At 34.5% G+C, this 15,928-nt stretch overlaps 1 protein-coding gene across 2 annotated transcripts in view; it reads left to right on the top strand.

The window, feature by feature from the left end:
* The window catches only part of smad2 (SMAD family member 2), a 45,342-nt gene that overhangs the window by 9,379 nt on the left and 20,035 nt on the right, over positions 1 to 15,928 (top strand). The gene's annotated exons all lie outside the window — the stretch shown is intronic.

Raw genomic sequence — 15,928 nt, 5'->3', positions numbered from 1 at the left:
TATATATATATATATATATATATATATATATATATATATATATATATATATATATATATATATATATATATATATATATATATATATATATATATATATATATATATAGACCATTTTGAGGGATGCAAACAAAAACAATGGTCCCAATGTATTTTCTGTTTTACTTTTTATTTATTTATTGATTTATTTTTATATATAAATAGCTTCCGAGAATCCAAAAAGAGTCACATATTGATAAATAATATTATGATAGCTGTTTTAACATTGAGTTATGATTGAATCACCTCTTGTTAAAGTTATGAAATGGTTTGATAACTAGCAGGAAATTTTCATGGCCCAAAGACATCACCACATTGAAATGGTCTATACATTTTGAGGTACAAATATGAAACATTTAGGTCCAAATATGTACCTTTGAAAAGTTGCCACTCCAGTGACAGCTCTTGTATCGTTACCTCTGAGCGTGTGTTGTATAAATTAAGAAGTACCTCTTTTCAAAATTACACAAGTACTTATTTTGATAAGTACACTTATGACAAATATCATCTTCAATTAAAACGAAGCATTCTTTCAACCATTTTGACCTTTTTTTCCCAAAAGTTTTTAAGACTAAATTTGTTTTTAAAATAATTTTTGTAAATTTAACGCAGAAACCAATAAAACATTACGTGGAAAAAAATATGTATTGACAATCAAAAATGTCTAGTTATAAAAACTAACAAGCTACATTAATGCCATTGTGTGTGGCAGTGCAAAGCTGCCCTTAAAACCTGCAGTCAGTTAAAGTGTAAGATCATTACACTAAAAACTGCTGGGTTCCACACAATAGATTTGTGTTGGGACATCATGAAGAATTAAGTTAACTTTTACAGTTAAGAATTAAGTTAGTTTTTACAAATGAAAGTGGATTGAACCATAAAACATTTCGGTTGTCCCCCAAAAACTTCAAGAATTTGTTTCAGCTCAAATGAAATAAATAAATAGTTTTGTACAAACAGCAAAAGTCATTTTCTTGAGTGATTTAACAACACCAATGTAATCAAACACCTCAGTCTGAAATATACTATGTGGTATTGTTTTTTTTAAAAGGATGAAGATCTAACATAATAGTAATAATGTAGAGGTCTAGCATTCCTTGATATCCAATATAGAGTTTTATGTTGGTGTGAGTTTCCGGCATAAAGCACATAATCGCATAAAACCAGCTTTAAACATTTCCTGGGTTGTTAAGACCAATAATGCAAGCTTTTTGTAATGGCAAACCAACATTATACTTTGTCCTGAAGAGATTGAATCCTGTTTGAATCGATTTGAACATCTTAAATCTGCAGATTCTGTGTCATTTAACAAATGCTCTGCTGACTACAAGCTTCCCACAACGGTGTTAAAGACTTGTGCAAGGGTTCTTGTGAAAATGCTGTGCGACTTGGCATCAAGCCTTAATACTTGATCAGGTTTACTCAGCAAAACCTCTTGGACTGTACCGTCCACTGTAAATACAGGTTTAATCTACCTCCTTCCAGTTAAAAGTGGTAAAACGGAGGATTTAAATAATGATTTTTCCCCCGCTTAAATTCAGAGTCCAGGTCAGACCTTCAGAAATTCTTCCCAAGTCACCCAGAATGCTTTGTCTTCCCTTGAGAGTGGATTCTATGGGTGGGAAACTTTCTTTCTGTGTTTTTTTGCCGCTAATCTATTCGCTAACCTTGGAGGCTGGTGGGAACGGCTTGATCAGTCTTTGTGTTCACCGGTTGTCATGTTTGATAGTAACATCAAAAGACTCCCCAACTGTCTTTTCAGCCTTCTTACAAGCCTACCTGTTAATTAAATGACTGATAAGTTTACGTTTAATGTAATTATTAAAAAGTGTAGAATAAAAGTAGATGAATTGAAGATTCGTTTCTGTAAAGCAAAGAAACTCGTGTAGAATTGATAATATTTATGAGATGAGCCAATGTCTTGATTGATGTCAGCTTATTGTGAATGAAAATATTTTTTTAGGGATGTTCCACTCAAAACATGTAAATATTGTCATGTTTTTTTCATAACTGATAATTTGAGAAATTTGTTGTTGCACAAGCAGTCAAAATCAAATTTATGATGATTGTATTATAATAATGACTTCTAAAGACTTCTAGTTAAACCAACCTATTGTCCTTCTTTTGCCTCATTCAGACTAGCAGTGACTTTGTAGCTGCCTGTCGCTCTGGGTGGCGACCTGCTTCAAACGCAGAGGTGTGTAGGTATACAGCACAAATACAACCGGCCTCTGAGCGAGCTGAGAGAGGATCACGTGAGCTCTACTGGTGTTCCTATTGGCTATAGCTCAAAGTCGCTCTTTATTTGCATAAAGTTAAAGGAATGTTAACTTTGTCGTTTCTGTCGTTTATGTAGACTGAGGTTGCCAGAAGTTGCTCACTCTCCGATGAAATGAACAGTCGCTTTGCCGCTGCGAGTCGCTTGTAGTGTGAATGAGGCTTTCATGATATTTATCCAGTAACAGTACATTATACAGTAGGAACCGAGTTGGTGATCACAAATAAAATGTAGGAAGTGCATTAATGATTTGCCCTTTCATTAGGTCTTTTAGGAAGCCAATCTTGAAATCTTCCAAACAGATCAAGTTGTATGCCATGCATTTAATTAGTTTAAACTGTGTACTCATATCCAGAACTAAATGGTTTAAGCCAGCATTAAATTATAGCTGATATCTGTGCTTTTTCATTACTTGTTACATTTGTCTTGTTTAAAGGGTAAACAAACCCGTATCTGTCTGGTCCTGACTTCCTGTTGAAGATCTCAGCAGGCTCTGCTATCAGCGCAGGTCTTTTGTATTGAAGTGCTGATAGTGTATCTGTCGGATGCTTTCAGGGAGTGTAAGAAGAGGGTTTCTCCACTACGTATGGAGCCGACTGGCGCTGTGGGTTTTTCTAGACTATCGATTGTAACTTGAAGACTCTGTTGTCTGTCTGGCTTTCCATACAATAACTAACGTCCAGCGTTCTTTTGGCCTGAGAAATGACTTTGGAATTGAGATAAAATACCCTTTCCTCCTTTGTTTTCTTTACAAGATCTATTTTCAGAGCAGACTTGGGATTTAAAGCGACATCTTCACACCAAAATGCAGAATCCCTGTCATTTACTCACATTTAACTTGTTCCAAACTGACTTTAGTTCTTCTGTTGAACACAGAGGATATTTTGATGTCAGCTGGAAAACACTGACTTCAAAAGTATTTGGATGTAAAATGTTTATCAGTTTTTGCCTCATATCAAAATATAGATTATTTAAAAAAAAAAAAAAAAACTTCAAATAAGGTTTGAACCAATCGAGGGTGAGTAAATGGTGAGTCTGTTTTTACTTTTGGGTGAACTATCCTTTTTAACAAAATTGTCTGAGGTTGTACAAATTGACGAATGGCTGACTCTTAACAATAGAAAGCTAATTGATCAGAAAAGACTTGGTCAGTTAATTTTATGAATGACAGCAATTGTTGAATGCAAACTGTAAAAGATGCTGGGTTCCACACTATTCCTTCATGTTTTGCCAACACAAATCAATTAAATCAAGTTTTTAACTGTTTTTGCAAATCTAAGTGGTTTGGACGTAAAACAATTAAAGACAGATTTAAGCTGCGGTCACACTGGGCTTTTTCTCCCATAGACTTCCATTCATACGCACGCGAATGCGTCAGACCGGAAACGCGGGGTCATGCGTTAAGTTTCGCAGGTTGCTGCGGTGCAAAGTTCAAGCTTGGTGAACTCTGACCTGCGAAATCGCATCACTTGACTGCGTGAGACTAATCGAGGATCAAAACATGCCCTCTCTGGACAGAAATGTAAAACATGGAGCAATCACTCGCTTTTTTTAATGTCTAATCATCTTGTTTAATCCCGCCCCTTTTCGCAGCGCCACACGACAGAATTTCGCACACACAGAGCCCAATGTGACCGCAGCTTCATACTTCTGCGTCAAGCACATGCGTATGCTTTGGCACAGCCTCTGTGTGGTCTCAAAGACCTCATTGTGGCTGACGCGCACCTCTCAAAAAATGTAACTACAATTCGCAACGACACTTATAGTGCTAGCTCTGTGATTGGTCGGCTTGGTAGTGGTGATGAGCGTGGGCGGTGCTGAGATCCACGAGCCCGATGAAGCGAGTGTTTACAAATGTCGAATCCCGTGAAGGAACTCTCTAGATGGAAACCTTTTTGTGTTTACCTTATGATTAAAGTTGTTGCACGTCCGCTGGTTCCCTCCTCTGAATGAGCGAGTTTTAGCTACTTAGCTGCTTTTAGGAAAAGCAAAATACCCCCAAGGAAACGCTACACAGTGTCATTGCAGAGTTACACAAACAGCATGCAGAAGTATAAATGCACGACTACATGTGAGGCAGGCACCAACTCAGGAATTGTGTTGATTCGGCTCATTTTAAATTAGTAGTTTAAGCAAGCAGCAGAACTCTTTTGAGTGTACATAACAAATAAAAAATTGCTATAGGTTCCATGCACTTGATTTGTGTTGGGACTAGGCATGGGCCGGTATAAGTTTCAGATGGATAAAAATACCACTGTTTCATGATATCACTGTATTGTGATGACTGGTCTAAAATAAGTTGTTTTTAAATGTCTGAGTAAAAAAAACAACAATTAAATTTAGTAAACATTTTTTATAATATTTTGCAACTGTAAAATGTCAAGCTAAATAATTAAAATAAATTATTGACTTCTGCTGTCTTCATTGAGTAACAAAGATTTATTAACAACACTTAATTAATTTATATATTTTTTTACCATATACCTTAGGAACGGTACAACAGAAAAATTTAAAGTTTAAAACCTTGACTTTCCCAAACCGCGGTAAACCTTGGAACCAGTTATTGTCCCATGCCTCGTTGGGACAACATGAAGGAATTAAGTTAACTTGTTAGTTTTTGCAAATTTAAGTGGATTGAACATAAAACGTTTAAGTTGTCTCAAAACCCTCAAGAATTGTTTTACCTTGTTGAACAAAGAGCAAATATATTTTTATTTTATTTTTTGAATTCTAGATTGATTAATAATAATAACAGTTAACACTGTTGGCCCATCTTATGTTGGGCAGGAAAAGCAAAAAGTGACACAATTTTGAAGAGGGTAAAAGATGACCCCAAAAAGGTGATTCACAAATTTTGCAGTTTAAATGTTCGCTCCTAATTTATCAGCCCCAAGTGTGGGTTTTGTTAAAAGTGTTAATAACATTGGCCAGTTTTAAATCTCCACTTTAATAACTGAGCCATTGTGGTTTCAAAATTATGAACAATTGATTTATAAAAATAAAGTATATGAGGTTAACGACATTAACTCTCTGAAAGATTTTCAGTAGCACTTAATTAGATTGTTAAAACGCACCAGCCAGATGCAGTTTTTTTTTTCTTCCCCAAATGGATCAAAATACACTGTGTAATCTTTAATTGGTGCAGTCTTAAGTAAAAAAAGACAATCGCAATCGTAAAGTTAATTTTAACCATAGAATACATCTTTCTGAACAAAGAAATGATAACGTAACATCATTTAAAAATCCCTTGTTCAAACATCTCCCATGGGACTAAGATGTTCATTTGGCGCGTGTTCAAATAATAGCCTGAAACAGGACACTCATTGACTGTTCATTTGAAAGAATTATCCAGAGATTTGACTGAGACGTATGGTTTCCTTTGTGATGCTTCAGTTTTAATCCTTCCTGGCCTGGGGGCCGTTTTAGAGGAGAGCCTGCAAAACCTTTTTTTTATTTTAAGAATAAACGCTTGGTCTTTATTAGTTAGTCACCTGATACTGAAAGAAAGAGATACTTTAGAGGGGGATAAAAACAAAAACGTTTTGCTTTTTATCTTAAGCCAACTGTATAATAGCTGGATTGCGGGTAGACTGTGGCCAGCAGATGGACTCTCAGTGATTTAGTGATGATGGGGTCTCTACACACCAGGATACAAGAGCTAATACCCTCCAAAAGTGTGTCATCTGTCTGGGACACAAACAAGCAGTGATGCTGGACTGGGATTCCCATTTCAAGCTTGGTTTTGTTATCTTCAGCTTGCTGATGAGGTCCATGATGGGAAACTGGAGGTTATTTCTAATGTTAAATGCATCTTTTTTTAATTAAAGGTTTTAAAAGTTGTAAACAATTGCATTTTGGGTACATTCAATGATAAAGTTTACTTTTAGCACTTCATTTAAGGTTTTCATCAGTTATCTTGTATTACTGATGGGATTCCTGCTAATGTAATGAATTATCATTTATCATGCTTGATTGCACCTCTGTTGATATCACACAGTGATTGGCCATCTGCTCTATTGTTAGTTTGAGGGTTAATACAGAATCTGGTATCCATTGTGTGTGTGTGTGTGTGTGTGTTTTAAGAGAGTATTGGGAAATGCTTCATCTGCTGGTGTTGAAACTGAAGTCCCCCATCCCCCCTTAAAGCAGGTCATGTGAGTTTGTGAACTTTGTGGTTTCACTTCTTTTAATAGTTTCTCATACACGTTCACTGTGCTCCTCATCTTGCTTTGTTTTTCTACCAACACTGCCTGGCATTTGAAACTAACTTATTTTAAAGGTCAAACTAAGACTAAAAAGAAAAATTTGTTATGGCTGAAATGGGTTTCGGTCAATTATTATTATTTGTAATTGTTCAAGCTAATCTTCACTTAAGTCAATCTTTTAAAGCATTAAATGCAAATGATTAAACAATCTTAAGAAAAGAACAAAATGAATATGGTTCAAAATCACTTAAAACATTTTTTTAGATTTTAGTCATTTCATTTATTTAGACAGAATAGTGTATTTAATTTCAATGTTAAAAATCGCATGGGTTTTCTGCCATAAGGTAATTATGGTTTAAAAGTATTTAACTCAAATTAAATGTAAATTTTGACAATTTATTTGCAGTTTATTTTTTTCTCTACATAACAATTTATCTTTTTTGTCTAAAAACAAAATACCCAATACAGTTTCTTTTATTTATTTATTTTTTTCTAACAATAGTTTATAGACAAGTTCGTATCGGACATATTTAAAACACTGCTTATTTTTAAATTGTTATACTTTGCCATAATCCTTCAAAGAAGTAGGTTTTACTCATTAGTCAGCAGGTTTTCAATCATTTAAACACACATTTACACTATTATAGCATGTTATGCTATATGACAGTGGAGCATGTTCACCCATATTTTCATAAACACTACTTAACAAAAGTCTTGTCGACTATCCCAGTTGTAAGGTTAACAAATAATAACTTGACTTCTAGTTGATCATTTGGAAAAGTGGCAGAAGGTAGATCTCATCTGTTGAACTGGTTGCCAGTCATAGAAATAATCAAGTTTGGTGAAGGAAAAAATCATGGTTTGAGATTACATTAAGTATCGGGCGTGCAAGAGATCTGTAGACTGGATGGCAACATCAACAGCCTGAGGTACCAAGATATTTGTGCTGTCCATTACATAACAAACCACGGGAGAGGGCAGATTCTTCAGCAGAATAGCGCTTATTCTCATACTTCAACCTCCACATCAAAGTCCCTAAAAGAAGGTCAAGGTGCTCCAGGTTTGGCAATCCAAGTCACAAGACATGAACATTATTGAGCATGTCTGGGGTAAGCTGGAGGAGGCATTGAAAATGAATCCAAAGAATCTTGATGAACTCTGGGAGTCCTGCAAGAACGCGTTCTTTGCCATTCCAGATGACTTTATTAATAAGTTACGAGTCATTGCAGAGATGTATGGATGCAGTCCTCCAAGCTCATGGCAGTCATACATAATATTCATTCTTTTTCCACTGCACCATAACTTTATATTTTATACTCTACATTATTTCTGTTAAGTGACAAGACTTTTGTCTAAGCAAAATAAGACCTTACTGTCCTAATTAACGAATTAAAAATCAAGACATGATCTTTTTTTTTTGGTGAAATAAGCGTAATCTAGAGATAAGCCACTTCTGATACCAAATGATCAACTAGAAGTCAAGTTATTATGTTCCTAAAATTATGTTCCTAAAACTAATAAGCGACAAGACTTCTGTCAGGTAGTGTATAATTTTTTTTCTCAATTAATTTGAACCATATAGTAGACAATTAGATTTAACATGCTTTCTCTGTAAAACATGAAACATGTACAGTTTAAATAGAGGGACTAATATATATTTTTTTCAAATTATTTTATTTCAACCAAACTAAGAGAGATTAGACTTTCCCCAGAAGATAAAAGATATATGAAACACTGCTTATTGAAGAATAGAATACGAAAAATATTATAGGAAACTTCCTTTCTCTGTTAAACAAAGCTTGAAAAATATTAGAAAGAATAATAATTTCACAGTAGGGATAATATTTTTAAAGTCAGTTATATATAGATGGATTAATTTGACATGGACATACGAAGGTAATTGCTGTTTTTAATCCAATTTAGTCAATCTAGAAATGTAAACAAATTTAATCTGCGGACCTTTTCTGGTTTGTTGTTGACCAAATCTCCCCATCGGTCATGTTCTCTGGGCATCATGAAATCTTAATTTCCTGAAGAAATAAGGACACGTTATACTGCGAGCAAGCTTCGTGCTATATCTCGGGTGACATCGTTACATCAGGGTCGTCTCATTAACTTTTGACATCAGGTAGCAGTGAGTGTACAGGTCGAGGGTTAGTGATACAAGCAACGCTCGGGTAGCCTCTCTAATGTTAATGTTCTCCTCGAGGCTTTTCTTTCTTACAGACTCCTTTTGTCTGCTTAAGTGTTTTATTGTTGCTTGGGTTGTTTGTTGTATGCATGCTGCTCTCAGGAACGTTGGGGTGCCTGCTTTGAATTTTTAAGCTTGATACAAACACTACACTAGTTACTTGTTTTAAAAGGTCGTTAAAGGTAAACTGTTGTCAATTACTCACTCCTACCTTTAACCCATGAGTTTCAATCATTGTCTGAATTGAAGTGAAGACAAAAATCTTAGACTTTAATTACATAGTATATCATTTCTTTGTAGAAAAGATAAATAACCACAAAGTGTAATATTTAATTCTTCAGAAAGTTGATAATTGCACACATATAAAGCACAGCAAAATAATTCAATTCATGTTTATTTCTATAGCGCTTTCTAGTAAATTGAAACTGTCAGTCCAGTTTTCACAGTTTAAGTTCAGTTCCATGTGGTGTAAATTTCAGTTCTGAAAGTCCAAACACTGAAGAGCAAAGGTAAAATATCATAAATCTATAGTAAATGTAGTAAAATCTGAAGTAATGACTTTATCTTGAAGTTTATACGAATTTTTTTAATTCTTTTGAGCTTGAAGCTTTAAAGTAGTCTATATGAAATGAAGTTATTGCGCAGTTTCTGTGTTTAATACTTTAGTTTTTTCTGTTTTCAACCTTTTGATGCATCAAAGTTTTGTTTTTCAGTTAAGGAACATAAATTTATCAGGTTTTAGCTAATTTCTTTATTTGTATTTCACAAATGAACCAAAAAGTCTTGAAGGGGTAGTTCACCCAAAAATGAAAATTCTGTAATTTACTCATCATTCCATTCTTTTAGACCTGTTTTAATTTCTTCTGTTGAACACAAACGAAAAAATTTTGGAGGAAAACTAGAACCATTGACTTCCATATTTGTTTTTCCTGCTATGGATGTCAGTGGTTGCAGGTTTTCAGCTTCCTTCAGAACATCTTTTGTGTTCAACAGAATAAAGAAATTCAAAGGTTTGGAACCAGTTAAGGGAAAGTAAACTGAGTAATTTTTCATTTCTGCGTGAACTGTGCCTTTTACAGGGTGTCCGCAAGGCCTTAAAGTCTTAAAGGGCACATAGGTTACCCCTTTTTTCATATTTAATATAAGTCTTGTGTGTCCCCAGAACGTGTCTGTAAAGTTTCAGCTTAAAATACCCATCAGATTATTTATTATAGCTGTTTAAAGTGTCTATATTATAGCTGAAAAAAAGTTGTTGCTGTTTTTTTTTTTTTTTTTTTGTACTGGGCCTTTAAGGCTAGTCCTCCCCACCCACCGTTCCCATGTGCCTGTCAGCAATCGCCGCCCTCGGCTGCCTCAGAAAGCGGATCTCACGTAACGTGTGTGAGAAATACTACAGTAAGAACTTTAACAATCAGCATTTGATGCATTTTTTTTGTGGAGTTGCAACAATGAGTCACACACAATGTCATTACAAAGTTCACGCACACACACAGCAAGGACAGACACATACACACACACACACACACACACATAGTGCAGACACACACACACACACAGAGAGAGACAGCACGTTAAGCTTTGCACTCGTTTTGCACGCATATGTGACATGATACTGGTAATATCCACTGCTGTATGGATATCTGTTATGTTAATGTACAAAATAAACCTGATTTAACGTCCACAAACTGGGATTGAAGCGTCTTCTTTTATGAATGTTTTGACACGTGGCTGTGCTGATTAAGTGAATCTGAAGTGAATCGCTAGAATTCATTACACACATGCTCTGTTTAAAACATTTTAAACTTGTAAAATTCACTCTTGATCACGTTTGATGATGATTGATGATCCTAGCGAACTGAACAGACTTTTTATTCCTGGTTGCTTTGCGCTCGTACTCTCTTGTTGATATGATTATGCACGTGACTACCGGGACACGTTAATGCGCGCAGCTGTCAATCAATATTGGTGGGCGGGGGGACCGCACTCCTACAGTACGTAAAGTTGCGGTCGATCTGAAAACCGCTCCAATTGGTCCACTGTTTTTATGTTGTTAAATTTGGAAAAAAAAGGACTGGGTGTGTTTATATCACCCCAATATGACAGTTTATACACTATACTTACACACATTTCTGTCCAAACAGCTTGTAAAGTTGAATTTTCACCATAGGTGCCCTTTAATGTCTTAAATTTCAAAAACTAAATTTTAGGCTTTAAAGTCTTAAATCATTTTAAACCGGTCTTAATTTTTTATGTCCGACTAAAGCTACCCAATCGGGCCGACACCTAATCAGTGGGGGCAGACAGAATCTGCTGAGATTTTTTGCTATTTCTGCACAGGATATTGTAAAAAAAAAAAAAAATCTGTGAATTTTTGCGGAATGATTTTGGGTGTATCGTAACTAAAAACTTAATACGTTTAAATAAATTTATAGTTTTTTTTATTCCAGGTTTACAATGCAAATCCTATTAGATCCACTTATTTGGTAAACAATCAAGACACACACGCACACACACGCATGTGTACATGCGTGCGTGCGTGCGTGCGTGCGTACGTACGTACATGCATGCATAGATACACTAAAAGACAGAAATCATTACTTTACAAACTTTATTGTAAGTAAATTATATGAACGTTTTCATATTAGTTTGAAATTTTACTGAAATAAATTTAAAAGCTGAATTAATATAAATTTACACACATTTTCACAAATAAAAAAATGGACTCAATGATGGGCTGAAAATCTGCTGATTCCTACATGTGCAGATTTCGTGTGGGCCTACCAATTACCAGGGAAAGAAAACTAAAACAACACATCCCTTAACATAATCCTCCAATAATACAAAAACTATTTACAGAAGTAACCGGCCCATGAGAAAAAACCTTAGTGTTTAACCCTGCATAAGTCTAAAATTTCATTCATAAAGGTCTTAAAAGGGTCTTAAAGTCTTGCGTTTGACTGTAAGAAACCTGCAGAAACCTTGCTTTAGGGCAGAATAAATTATTCCTTTTTAAAATTTTCAATGAACTATTCTTTCAGGTGTCACCTCAAATTGGTGCATTATGGTTTTACACATTTACAGTGTTCAAAGAAAGTAGTCAAACTCTGGTAAACTAGCATTTACATAAGTATTGTACTAACTATAAGACAGTCCATGAGTCCTCTCTATCAATTAAATAATTAAAATTAAACTATTTAAAAAATAATAATAACAATAATAATCAGAAAAGGCTACGTTTGTTCGTTCGTTCTTCTGTGACTTGGTAACCAATACCACATGGTAGAAGTTGTGCTGTAATATTTTTTTTGTGTTTAGATTTTTTAACCCACAGTTTATAGTTACTTAGAGATTTTGTTTTCATGAAAAACAAAACGATGTCAGATTTTTGTGGTCTCACCCATTTTTTTATTTGACCTTGACTTAAAAACACCTAAAAACCCCAAAAATTGGATTCGTTTTGGGAATAGATTACTTGTGCTTGTATTACTTGTATTTTAATTTAGATATTTTGACAATAATGGCCTCAAAACACTTCAAGAAAATGTGAATATGAGCTGGTGTGACTGTTGGGACAAAATCAAGCCAAAGGCAAGTTTGTTTTTGAACTTGTTTGAGGAACAAAATAATATACGAGCAGAAATGTAAAAATAAGTGCTTTTATAAATGTAGCATAAAATAACTGAAGTATATCAATGTTTTGGCATGGCATGATGTTAATTTTAAAATATCTTTCGTTAAAAATGTCTTAGGAAATTCCTTTTTTTAAATCAATGAATTTATTTTTGGTAAAACATTATATTTTCTTTGAATTGTCAATTACTGGCTAAAGAAATTCATACTGAAAGATCAAATGCTGATCTACTGTTACCTAGTAAATGGTTGAAAAACACTTCTTTAGCCCATAGAGCAACTGCTGCAGGACAGATAGGAAACCGAGGAAATCCAATCTTAGGGCTTTTAAAGCACACTTATGATAAGATGTGACTCTCGAAGCCCAGGTTGCTGGTGGAGTTTGGCACGTGTTTGTGAGTTGCTGTCTTAAGAGTCCCTTTTCAGAGACCGTTAAACCACAGGGGGCCAAAAACTTCATTCATCACATATCAAGTCTGTGCGAGTCCTGTTCCTGTCACGTCACCATGTCTGTTTCTCATCCCATGTTTCTTTTTCAGAACTACTGAAGGTCTGTGTGCTTGTCTGATTGACTGATAGCATTCTTTATCTTGAGTGTGATGTAGTCGAATGACACTAGGTCATATAGGCTCCTGTCCTGCATGTTTGATATGTTGATATCTGATGTGAAATCCAACCCCTGAATGAAACGTCTTTTTTATAACGTTAATTGCTCTGTCCGTCTCATAAAACACTGCATGATGACCGAGGAAGAGATTATGTACTGTAACTAGAGCTGGGCGATGTAGCGCAGTTATTATTTTTAGTCTTTTGATGACATTGAATGTTGACACATTTCTGGCTATAAAATTGGTCATTTAAAAGTAATGTACAGGAAATGTTAGATTAAACGGGTTTAGTTGATTTTTGAAATTGACATGATTTGTCGTGAGACTGTTCTGTCAAAAAAATTATCTAAATCTTTTTTTTTTTTTTTTTTATTGACCTAAAAGTTCTCAAATAACACAAACAAATTTGTTGAAGAGCTTGCTAGATTTGAGGCTATATTTTGCCAGCTATTTACTGTTTCTTTTAAAAAATGTTGTATCTTCTGAACATTCCAAAAGGAAAAAAAAAAAAAAAGATAGATATATGACTACTAGAAAAAAAAATCACATTTGTTTTTTTTAGCCATTAAGTATGATCATCTTACAGTTATTAAAGGTCTTAAAATACTTGAACCCCAGTGATTGTGGTATACAAATCTGAAGTATTTCTTAAATCCCAAGATCAATGTTTTAGAGGCCCATTTACATTGGGCATTAATTGTAGGGCCCTATCATACACCCGGCGCAATAAGGCGTAAGACATGTTTGCCCCAACGTGTTGCTTTTTTTAGACCAAAGTAACCTTTTATTTTCCTGTTTTCCGCCACGTTGTTTAAATGGCAAATCTTTTGCACCACTTTGTGGACTCATGGGTGTTTCCGTCTAGAAAAGAGGTGTGTTAAGGCGCATTGTTTGCGCGTTGCTATTTTGAGGAACTAAAATAGACTGTGTAATAGACCAGCTGAATGCAGGTCTAAAGTCCAATGCAGAGCTTGTTAGTTGTGCACCTCGCTTAAACATTGCTTAAAACACCCAGGATGTACAGCAATACGCAAATATCTTTACACATGAAAAAGAATTAAAGGAACGAAATTTTACTTTTTTTTTTTTTTACATAAATATAAAAACCACTAATTCCATGCTTTTCTTCACCTCGGTGGTTTTTTCAGTTTATTCATGACAACTTGATTTTGTATAATGTTGTTGTTATTTTTATTATTATTATTATTATTATTATTATTATTATTATTATTAGTAGTAGTAGTAGTAGTAGTAGTAGTATTTATTATATGCATATTTATATTTGTTTTATTAAAAAACAAGCTTGAATTTGTCCACCTGTCAGGTTTTGGACCATATGGGGCATAGGACGTGTCTTTTGGATATTACTCAGTTTTTCATTCATTTGTTTGCTGTTAATTAGAACAGAATTTAGAAATAGTTTAGAAACAAATCTTAGCACTTAACAAACTAATTATGAAGGCTTATGGATGTTTTCAGTGAGTGCGTCCAACACGTTTCCTTATCCACGAAAGTGAAAGTAAAGACCAAATGGAGGAGGCTCTTTCTTAATCCTTGCATTGCAGATGGTCTGTTTAACTGTTTTCTTGCTTGTGAAGTGTTCAGTTTTTACACTTACAAAGTCCACCATTTAAATGGCAAATACGCCATGGTGCGACGCAACTGACTCTTAAAGGGAATGGGAGATGAGGTTTATTCTGAAAATGCACCTATAACTCATTAAGAAAATAAGCTTAACCCTAGACCATGCAGCGCAGAGCGTATTTTTCTGTCCTTAAAATGGCAAAAGTGGATTCGGACACGCCCTTAATGCTTTTGCACCATAAGCTTCAGACTTTGCGCCTAGACCGTTAAAATAGAGCCCTTAATGTTTTAATTGGTCTATTTTGTCCACTTAAACGTTTTTTTTTTTTTTTTTTTTTTTGAGTAGCTAGTGTGTGGACTGGTGTTTGTATGAGCCGTTTCTTTGATATAATATTGCACAATTCTAATTTTAAAAAGGGAGAACAGTGGCAATGTGTTGCAATTATGACTTGTAAAACCCTTTTCCCCCCTTCCACTTCGAAACTAGTTTTGAAAATGTCATATGGCAAGCTCCTACAACACCTGTAATGTTTAACGACACTTGTCCTGGTCCTCAATGCATGGGACAGTGATGGAATCAGAATACTACCATTCATAATTTTGAAGATTAATTGCGCTGGGTACATATGCTTGCACTGTCATGGACTACATATTCTGTAAATGGATTAATTTTCACTGGAAAAATCAAACATTTGTCATTCTCATATTCCCTATTGCCTTACATTCAATGTATCAGCCAGAGTAGTTATTCATTTAATTTAGATCAGCACATTTTTGTTTCATGATTTCTTAATATTATGTATTATTGCACCCCTAGTGTTTAGTGTTGTACACCTGTGATTAGCAAGACAAAAATTTATACTTTAATGCCAAATTTAAGTAGGCCTAAGACTGGTGTTTTAATTAGAGCATGAAGCGAATTTGATTTTTAAAATTTCTAAAATTCTGGAATTTTTTTTTTTTTTTTTTTCGTATCAGGAAAGTTAAGCAATAAATGCAATCATTCCTACCAGTTAGTCTTTACTACCAGTTATAGCAGCAAACAAATATGAATGAACATGTTAATTGATCAATCAGGGTTTCAACAATGGAATCAAATGTCCTGCTGTAATCAATTAATATTGAATTTGCATTTAAAACCAGTTCCGTTTTTGTACCGTTACGTCAACTTACAGTTAAGCTAAATAGAGGGATGTTTTCCTTTCAAATCAACACCGTAGAAATAGAAATTATCCAGGGACATTTCACTTATTGAAATGAATCCAACTGACATGCTGAACTGGCTAATTTTCATTGTGAATATTCAATGTATCGCCCAGCTCTAACTGTAATTTGAAATACATTTGTCAGTTTCTCTTCGGTTTTCTCATCTCACTGTTATATGTGAATTTTCC

This window comes from Danio aesculapii, chromosome 10 (genome assembly GCF_903798145.1).
Source record: "Danio aesculapii chromosome 10, fDanAes4.1, whole genome shotgun sequence".
Taxonomy (NCBI): domain Eukaryota; kingdom Metazoa; phylum Chordata; class Actinopteri; order Cypriniformes; family Danionidae; genus Danio; species Danio aesculapii.
Note: the sequence above shows the minus strand (reverse complement) of the source record. Positions and strands in the feature narration are given on the sequence as shown.